This window comes from Eubalaena glacialis, chromosome 3, assembly GCF_028564815.1.
Source record: "Eubalaena glacialis isolate mEubGla1 chromosome 3, mEubGla1.1.hap2.+ XY, whole genome shotgun sequence".
In the NCBI taxonomy this organism is placed as follows: Eukaryota; Metazoa; Chordata; class Mammalia; order Artiodactyla; family Balaenidae; genus Eubalaena; species Eubalaena glacialis.
Window position 1 is genome coordinate 80,152,439 of NC_083718.1, and position 8,918 is coordinate 80,161,356.

Consider the following 8,918-nt stretch of genomic DNA (forward strand, 5'->3'; position numbering starts at 1 on the left):
ACTGTTGAGGTTTGGGGAGGAGGCTACAGAGGAAGATGGAAAGGATGACAAGGGGGGCGATGATGATGGCAACAACAGAGAGGGACAGTGAAAGCCCAAGCGTGAATTCTCCGTCAGACAGGCCTGCTATGGCCCCCTCCTCCCCACCTTCTCCATGTGTCTAAATCTCACCCTGCCTTCACCAACAAACTCATATGTTGCCTTCTCCATCTGTTTGCTTAAATCTGTTTGCTCCCTGCTCTGGATGCCCAGAGCATTTTTTCTGCCCACCAATTCTTAAACTTTATTGTGCCTAAGATCACTGGGAAAACTTCTTAAAAATGCAAATTTCTGAATTCCAGCCTAAGAGATTCCTCTTCAGTAAGTGTGGGGTGGGGCCCAGAAGTCTGAATTTTTAAGAAACTCCTCAGTTGATTGCAAAGCAGGTGCACTGAGAACCGCGTTGAGAAACTAGACCTGCCAGTCCTCCCTCGCAGCTGGTATGCTTTGCACAGTGCTGACTTCTAATACCACCTTTTCGAATCTAGGTTCCCCAACCTACTTTCTGGTGACTTTGGACAGTCACTTCTCTGAGTCTCACTTTCCTCCTTTGAAAAATGGTTAGAGTATGAAGGAACCCTACCCTACTTCTGTGAGAAACATCTGATATTAACACACAGTGAAGTGATTTAGAACCCTAAGAGAATGGGAAACTTCAACACATCTTGCTGCCCTGCAGTGAAGAGACACCCCAAAAGGGCAGAGATCTTTTTGACAAACATTTTCTAAGCAGGGTCCTCTTACTGTAAGGATTAATGATTTACCTTAATAGGTAGATACCCTGCCCTCGAAAGGTTGTTTTCGTGCAAGAAATTGAAAATAGAAACTTTAGGACAGGGATGGGAAGGGGATTGATTTCTTACTGCTTACTCCTTTATACCTTTAGAAATTTGTAACTTATGCATGTATTACCTATTCAAAAGTAGTAATAACAGTTATAAAGTCTTCCATTAAAGATAGTGAATAGAATAGACAAATCTAATTTGGTTCCCTCCTGAAATTCTACTAAAACTTCAATTAAAGGAATTTTTTTTAAGGTGTTAAAGATCATTTTGAAAAGATTTAAACCCACAAAGATGGGGACATGAGAAAAGGAGATCACAGTAACAACATTTGGAAGGTGGAGAGCAAGAGGCATCAATGGTACTGACTTGGCATATCCAAGAGAGCCAAGAAGCAAGCTGGCCTTGGGGAATGGTGAAAATGAATCTGAAGTATCTGTGGAAACCTCAAAGGGCTCAGGATTGGTGGCATCAAGTACCTCCGGAAGTGAATGAGAAGGGAAGGGAGCAAAAGTGAGGGCTGGTTACAAGCTGGTTAACAAACAGTTAGATCCCTAAATCCCCTCCCCCACTTCATGCTAGTGGAAGACTGCCTCTCCCCAATCCCAGAAAAAATAAAGGGTTTTTGTTTTTGTTTTTTTCCAGAGGGAACAAAACAGAGGGTTTCTGCTATGGGGAAAACCAGGCACAGTCAAGGGCAGAGGTATTTTACAGAAATCAAAGGAATTAAAGCAATATGCACATGGAATACTGAGACCCCAGACCTATTTCTCCAGAAGACTGGCCGCCGGCCTTTACCCTAAAGGCTAGATGCTGAGAAAAATCTCCGCAGGAAAATGTGTTCAGCCCAAGAGGAAAGATCTATGGAATCCCACATCAGAGATTCCCACTACAAATTTCCCAGCCAGATAACCCTCACATCAAGTTCTCAGTTGAGAAGCCCCAACCACATGCCCATAGGTACAAGATGTCTTTTTAGTCCTTCACTCTTTTTTAAGTCCCTCACTCTTAAACATGAGCAGGCACTCTGACATGAATGATAGAGACAAAACAAACAAGTAAAAATAGAGAAAGTGCAGGGAGAAGAAAACTTCCAAAACCTATCAATTTTCTCAAATAAGTAAGAGAAAATACTGTATACATGAAACAAGAACAGAATGCCATAAAAAAGTAACAAGCAGAAAATAAAATAGAGCTCTTGAGAAATCAAAATATAAGCACACAAATAAAATTCTCACTAGAAGAGTTGGAAGAGAAAAGTTCAGAAAATCAGAGAACCAGCCCAGAAAGTCTAATATCTGAATAATAAGAGTTCCAAAAAAAGAGACAACAGAAGAAAAACAGAGGGAAGGAAATTGTCAAAGGAATAATTACAGAAAACTTCCCAGAACTGAAGGACAAGCATTTGTTTTCAGATTGAAAGGGCCTACCCACTGCTCAGCATAATGGATAAAAATGGATCCACACCAATATGAAATTTCAGAACACTGAAGACAAAGAGAAGATCCCGAAAGTTCCCAAAGAAAAGAAACAGATCTCTTAAAATGGATCAGGACAGGGACTTCCCTGGTGGTGCAGTGGTTAAGAATCTGCCTGCCAATGCAGGGGACACAGGTTCGAGCCCTGGTCCAGGAAGATCCCACATGCCGTGGAGCAGGTAAGCCTGTGCACCGCAACTACTGAGCCTGTGCTCTAGAGCCCATGAACCACAACTACTGAGCCCACATGCCACAACTACTGAAGCCTGCACGCCTAGAGCCTGTGCTCCGCAACAAGAGAAGCCACTGCAATGAGAAGCCCGTGCACCACAACGGAGAGTAGTCCCTGTTCACCGCAACTAGAGAAAGCCTGTGCACAGCAGTGAGGACCCAACACAGCCAAAAATAATAAATAAATAAATATACTGCAAAAACCCCCAAAAAACAAAACAACAACAACAAAATGGATCAGGACAGAATGTGCAAGGGCTTCAAAAATCCAAAGGAAAAATATTTCCAACCTAGAATTCAACACCAAGCCAAACTATCAATCAAGTGGGAGGGTAGAATAAAGACATTTTCAGACATAGAAGTTCTCCAAAATTTTCCATTCTAAGCACCTTTACTCAGGAAGCTACCAGAGGATGTGCTCTATCAAAAAAAAGGGGGGGGAGGGGAGATTAACCATGAAAAATAAACACCTAGGATTTAGAAAATACAGGAGAGGGATGAAGGGAATCCCCAGGATGCTTGGGAAGGGAGATTCCAGGAGGAAAGCTGGAGACCAGACTACTCACTGCCAGCCACCTATTCATAATCAAACCTACGCCTTGCCCCCAACACTCCCTCAGGGCCTGGCACAGCACCTACCAGTGCCCTAGGAATATATGTGGGAGTGAATGAATGAAGCTTCAAGCCCGTGGCAATGTGGTGGCAGAAATGGTGGCCTTTCAGTACCTCCATTGCCATCTGTGCCCACAGAAGCCATAATCAGCTTCCTCCAGCAGAGCCAAAACTGCTGCTCTCTCTCCCTCGGTGGTGGGGAGGGGGGGCGAGGGGCAGAGAAACCACTAGGGCTCAATCTTATCATTCCAGAAAAGGGCCCTTGGCCCCTCCTCACCCAGGCACCTCCCAGGCTCCTCTCCTCCCTCGGCCTCTGTCCCTGGTGTCTCAGAGCAATGCCCTTGGTGGGAGAGGGCTGAAAAGTGTGGTCAGACACGATCAGAGCCACAGCAATTCTGTCAGCCTGACTCTGGTCCCAGACCTCATTCCTTTAAGTCTCAGGGACCAAGGGGAAAGCAGACAGACCTGGGGTTTGTGGCTGTACACAATGGAGGCTTCTCATTCAACCTTAGATGCCCCTGTCTATAATTAGCAAGGTTACTTCCAGCACTACTTGTCAGCAAACTCCTGCAAATAATGTTGCTGTGAATGACCTTTTTCATCTTGCAAATGGGAGAGAAAAATGGTGAGGATCCTCACCCATGAAAGAGATGAAATGGTACAGTTTTATTCACTACAGCATTATTGGTATTATCAAAAGAAAGGAAAAAAACCTAAACATCCATCTACAGGGGACTGATTATATCATTTATGACACAGAAATGTTGTGAACTATTATGCAATCATTAAAATGAATGGGGCCAATCCTTGTGTACTGAAATGGAAGGAGTCCCAAGATATATTGTTAAGTAAAAGGTAGTAAAGTGCAGAACGGTGTATATGAGATGCTACAATTTGTGTAAAGGAAATAGATAGCTCTGCATTTCCTTGAAAATTATATAGAGAGAATATTACTAAAAGAATACATACAAATTGGTAAATTTTTGCCTCTAAGAAGAAAATTGGGGTGGCAAGGGATAGGGAGGGGTAACATGAGATGACTTTTCACTAAATTATCTTCTTGACTTTCTAAATTTTGTATCATATACACATATTAATTACATATACAAAAATTAAGCTGAATTTTTTTAAATGGCATCTACAACTCATGGGGATCTTGAGATGCTCTGACTCCTTCCTGGTCTATGGAGGCTGAAGTTCTCTCCCCTGAGGGCTAAGGAGCCAAGGAGCCGTTGCCACCATAATTCTTGGAAGAGCAGAGAAGAGAACCCAGGAATACAGCTCCCCGGGAGCTTTCATAGCCCCTTCCACATGTGGGGTCACACGTCCCTCAGCAGAGACTACCGCTGTACCCTCTCCATGACCTGGCAACTCCAAGCCACTCCACACCCGTGCTGCCTCCAAATGAAGCTTCTAGAAGTTCACCTCTGCTCATGTTTCTCTCTTGCCTAAACACTTTAACAGCTTCCACTGTCAACCAATTAAATCTAAACTCTGGGGAGTCTGGCCCAGGCATTAGTATTTTTTAATTCTTCAAGTGACTCTAATGTACAGCTCAAATGAAAAGCCATGGCCTTGGAACAGTGCTGTCCAACAGAACTTTCTGAGCTAATGGAAATGTTCTGTATCTGCTCTGTCCAATACAGTAGCCAATAGCCACATGAGGCCACTGAATACTTAAAGAGTGGCTCATATGACTGAAGAAGGGAATATTTAGTTTTAATTAATTTACGTTTAAATAGTCAGATATGTTAAAAGAATAGCTTTAGAGAATGAATCCAATGATTCTCACTTTTTAAAAAACAGAATCCAGGAGTTCCCTGGTGGCCTAGTGGTTAGGATTCCGGGCTTTCACTGCTGTGGCCCAGGTTCAGTCCCTGGTTGGGGAAGTGAGATCCCGCAAGCTGCATGGTGGCCAAAAAAATTAAATAATAAATAAAAATAGAATCCTCTTTAAAAAAAAATATTTTTCTTATACAGAATATTATACATACAGAAGAGTTATAAAACATAAGCACTTTTAAGAAAAATAGCTAAGGGAATTCCCTGGTGGTCCAGTGGTTAGGACACCGCATTCTCACCGCCAAGGGCCTGGGTTCAATCCCTGGTCCGGGAACTAAGATCCCACAAGCCTGTTCTAAGCACCTGTTCTAAGCCTGTTCTCAACATCCCCCTTTACAGATGGAAAACTGAGGCACAGAAAGGTTGAGTAACTTGTGGCTGGTCACACGGTTGGTAAGTGGTGGAGTGGGACTCAAACGCAGGTAAATGGGTTCCCAAGCCCATGTGAACACCCACATTCATTGTAGTAGTGCCAGCTTTACCAGCTCATAAGGCTAGTACCTAGAAGCTCACTGCAAAGTAACCCATTTTCTTGAACTAAATATTATTCAATCTCATCTGATAAATACAGTGATAACTGATTTTATCAAGCATTTACCATGTTCCTGGCTCTATTCGAAGCACTTTAAGATACATTAAATTCATTCAATCCTCATCACAACCCTTTTTACAGACATGGAAACTGAAACTCACCCATTTCACAGACATGCGAACTGAGACTGGGGGCAGTGAAGTAGGTTTCCTAAAGCAATACAGTGTGTCACGGTGGTGGAGCAGGTACTTAGACCCTGTTATCTCTGACTCTTAACCACTCTGATTCCTTGTAAAATGCATAAAAGCATGAATGCTTTTTTATTTTGGGAGGCACCAGTGGGAGGGGCCAATGGAGGCGGTTTTGAAAACCACTGGTCTAAACTACCCATTCTTCTCTCTTCCATTTTCCAGAAGGGGTAACCGGGCCCAAGAAGTAGTAATGGGAGCAGGTCACACAGCGTTGAGGGCTGGGACTGGAGCCAAACCCCTCGACTCTCTCTTAGGAGTTAAAGGGAAGGAAGCTGACATTTCCTTTGAACCTAATGAGCAGGTAAGGTTTTCACTCAGATGATCTCCTTTTCAGTTTACAACCACACCATAAGGGTAGCTATTTGTGTTAGTATTTTTGCAGTGGAAGAAAATTTTGTTTAGAAATTCTAGTTAAGTCATTTGCTAAAAGTTTCAAACAAAAACAGATTGTTTCCACTAGACTACATTGTCCCTGCCTCTAGTACTCTAAATTCCACAACCCAACTGCTGTGCCAGTTCCTCCTTCTTCCTGACATGGACAGAAAGAAGTCCGCCACCATCTTCCCTGACCTTGCTCCTCCAGACTCGCTTCAGAACCCTAGAGCCAGATCTGCACCCTCAAGCCTTCTCTGCTCCAGGGCCCCAAGTCCACTGTCTGTCTTGACCTCCCTCCCACACAAATGTAGAATCAAGCACCAGCATCAAAGGAATCATTTCACTGAGACATCTGTGAATTGGTTCCAAGCTGGACTAGCAATTGGGGGCCTGTGACGAAGTGTTTTAAACCTTACTAATCAAATGGAGGTCCAAAGCAGCAGCACCTTGGGTGATGAAATAGAAATGTGGGCACCCCACAACTACTGAGTTAGAATCTGCTTTTTAAGAGGATCCCCAGGTGATTCATTTGCACATTAAAGTCTGCAAAGCGATAAGTTAGACCTGAATCCCAGGGGAAGTAGGTTTATGCCCGCCCCTGTAACTGACCCTCTGTGGCTCTTGGCTTGGTTGTTAGGGGCAGCTGTGAATTGGTTGATGATGTTATTGTAAGGAGAACTTGGATATTAAATTGCAACCAAGGCCTGGGAGATTATTGCAACAAAGGGAACCTTGGTTGTTTTATTGCAACCAGCATCTGCATGGCGGACTGAATGACAGGCCCAAGAGATTTGTTGCAAAAAGAATTTAAGAAGCCTTATTGCCATCTCCATGCAACAAAGTGGAGAAATGGATAGGAGTCTTTGGTTTAAACTAAATTGGGGTGTGCTAAATTGGAAAATAGTTTAAAAAGCATGCTTGTTGCACTGAAACGGCATATTTATAATACTGGCCTGAACACTAAATAAAGGAAACCAATTGTGACACTGGATCTACTGAAACATTTCTAAGAACTTGTGACAAGATTCTCTCCTAACAACAATAAGAACAACAAAGAAGGGTATTAGCCTGACAGAATCTGGACTATCACACTGACTGCATTTCAAACTGGAATGCATGGTAGAGTAAACACCAACTGGGATCTAGCTGCTCTGTTGCAACAAGTTTGGATTTGCTATTGAAACAAATCGACAAGTCTGTGGCTGAGGGCATGCATGAGGACCTTGCAGAGTGCCCCGCTGTGCCAGCAGCCTGGGGCCTGGGGTGCCTGTGGACAGGGCCAGAGGACTCCTATCACAAGGTGGGATTATGCTGAGAGGCCACATTTTATAAAAGCAAAAATTGTGAAATGCATTGCCATGGACATAAGGACAACCAACCGATATGAAGGTCTGAAGGGAGCAAGGTCAGGCCTCGGCTAATGATAAGCAGCCCTTCCATGTCTGTGATGTTGGCAGGAAAGTAATGTGATCCCATCTCACAGTTGAAGAAACTGAGGCTCAGGGAGAAGTTCAGGGGGTAGCCCCAGTTCTCATGACTAGTGAACAGCAGGGTAGGATGTGGATCTGGGCCTTTTGGCTTCATCCTGCACTTCTTTTTCAGGGAGACTTTGCATATGCTTTGAAGTAGGATCAGGAAACTTGTGGGAAGAAAAACACACATATTTTATCTCTTCAAACCTAGAATATTTTGTTGCAAAATTTTAAGGATCTGGACATACTATAACATAAGATCCAAATAGCTTATTTCTAAGTTACCATAGGTGTCTGGAATTTCGGCAAACCCAAGATCAACAGAGTGACAGCAAATCAAAGATGTAATTACGGCAAAGTCTTGTTTGGCTTAATGGTAAGCGACGTGAATTCAAGTTTTGGCTCTATCAGTTCTTAACATATAACCTAGTCTAAAATGTAGTCTCCGGAATCCGGCAAGATTACATTCGTCCTTTAAGGCCCAACTCAAAAGTCACCACTTTGTGAAGCCTTCCCAGATTTTCCCCCACTCTCACCGCCCCAAGAGAGCTAGTGACTTCACGTTTTATCGATGGTTTGGGATTTACTGGCATTCTACTGTCTCTTCCCACTAGAACAGAGCTCATCTTTGAGGGCTTAACTGGTGGTAAAACCCAGATCTCTTTTGCCAGGAAGTAGCAGAGAACCCAGACCTGTCTAATGCACATGGAACGTAGCCACTTTGTGCCACAACCCCTCCGAAGCTTCCTCGATACCGAATTCCACAAAGGCCTTTGTAGGGCGCAGTCCCCGACGTTTCAGGAGCCACCCCACAGACTGTAAGCACGTCGAGGTCCAGGCCAAACCTCTGTGCGCTCAGGGGCGCGGTGCCCAGCCCTCGCCCCGGCGCCCAGCACGCTGCCATGCACTGGGTGCCGAGCAAACATTCGTGGATAGGGATGGAGACGAGGGCAGGGAGACACTGCGCCTAAACGTCGACAGTTGGCAGCGCCGAAGCCGCAGTTGGGAGCGACCCGCGGGGCCGGGGGAGGGGCGCCAGGCCGCTCCGTCTTGCCGGGCGCCAGCTCCTCCCGGGCGGGCGGGCACCCACCGACAGCGGGCACACAAAGCCTACTCGGCTTGCTCGGCAATCGGCTCCTCACGCCTGTGTCGCCGCGCACCGCCAGGCGGCTCCAGGTTGGGCGCCGGGCAGTGGCAGGCACAGGGCGTCAAGAAGCCGCACTCATCAAACCGCCGCGGGAGGGAGCGCGGAGGAGGGAGGAGGAGGAGTGAGAAAGGGAGGAGGGAGGAGGAGGAGTGGGGAC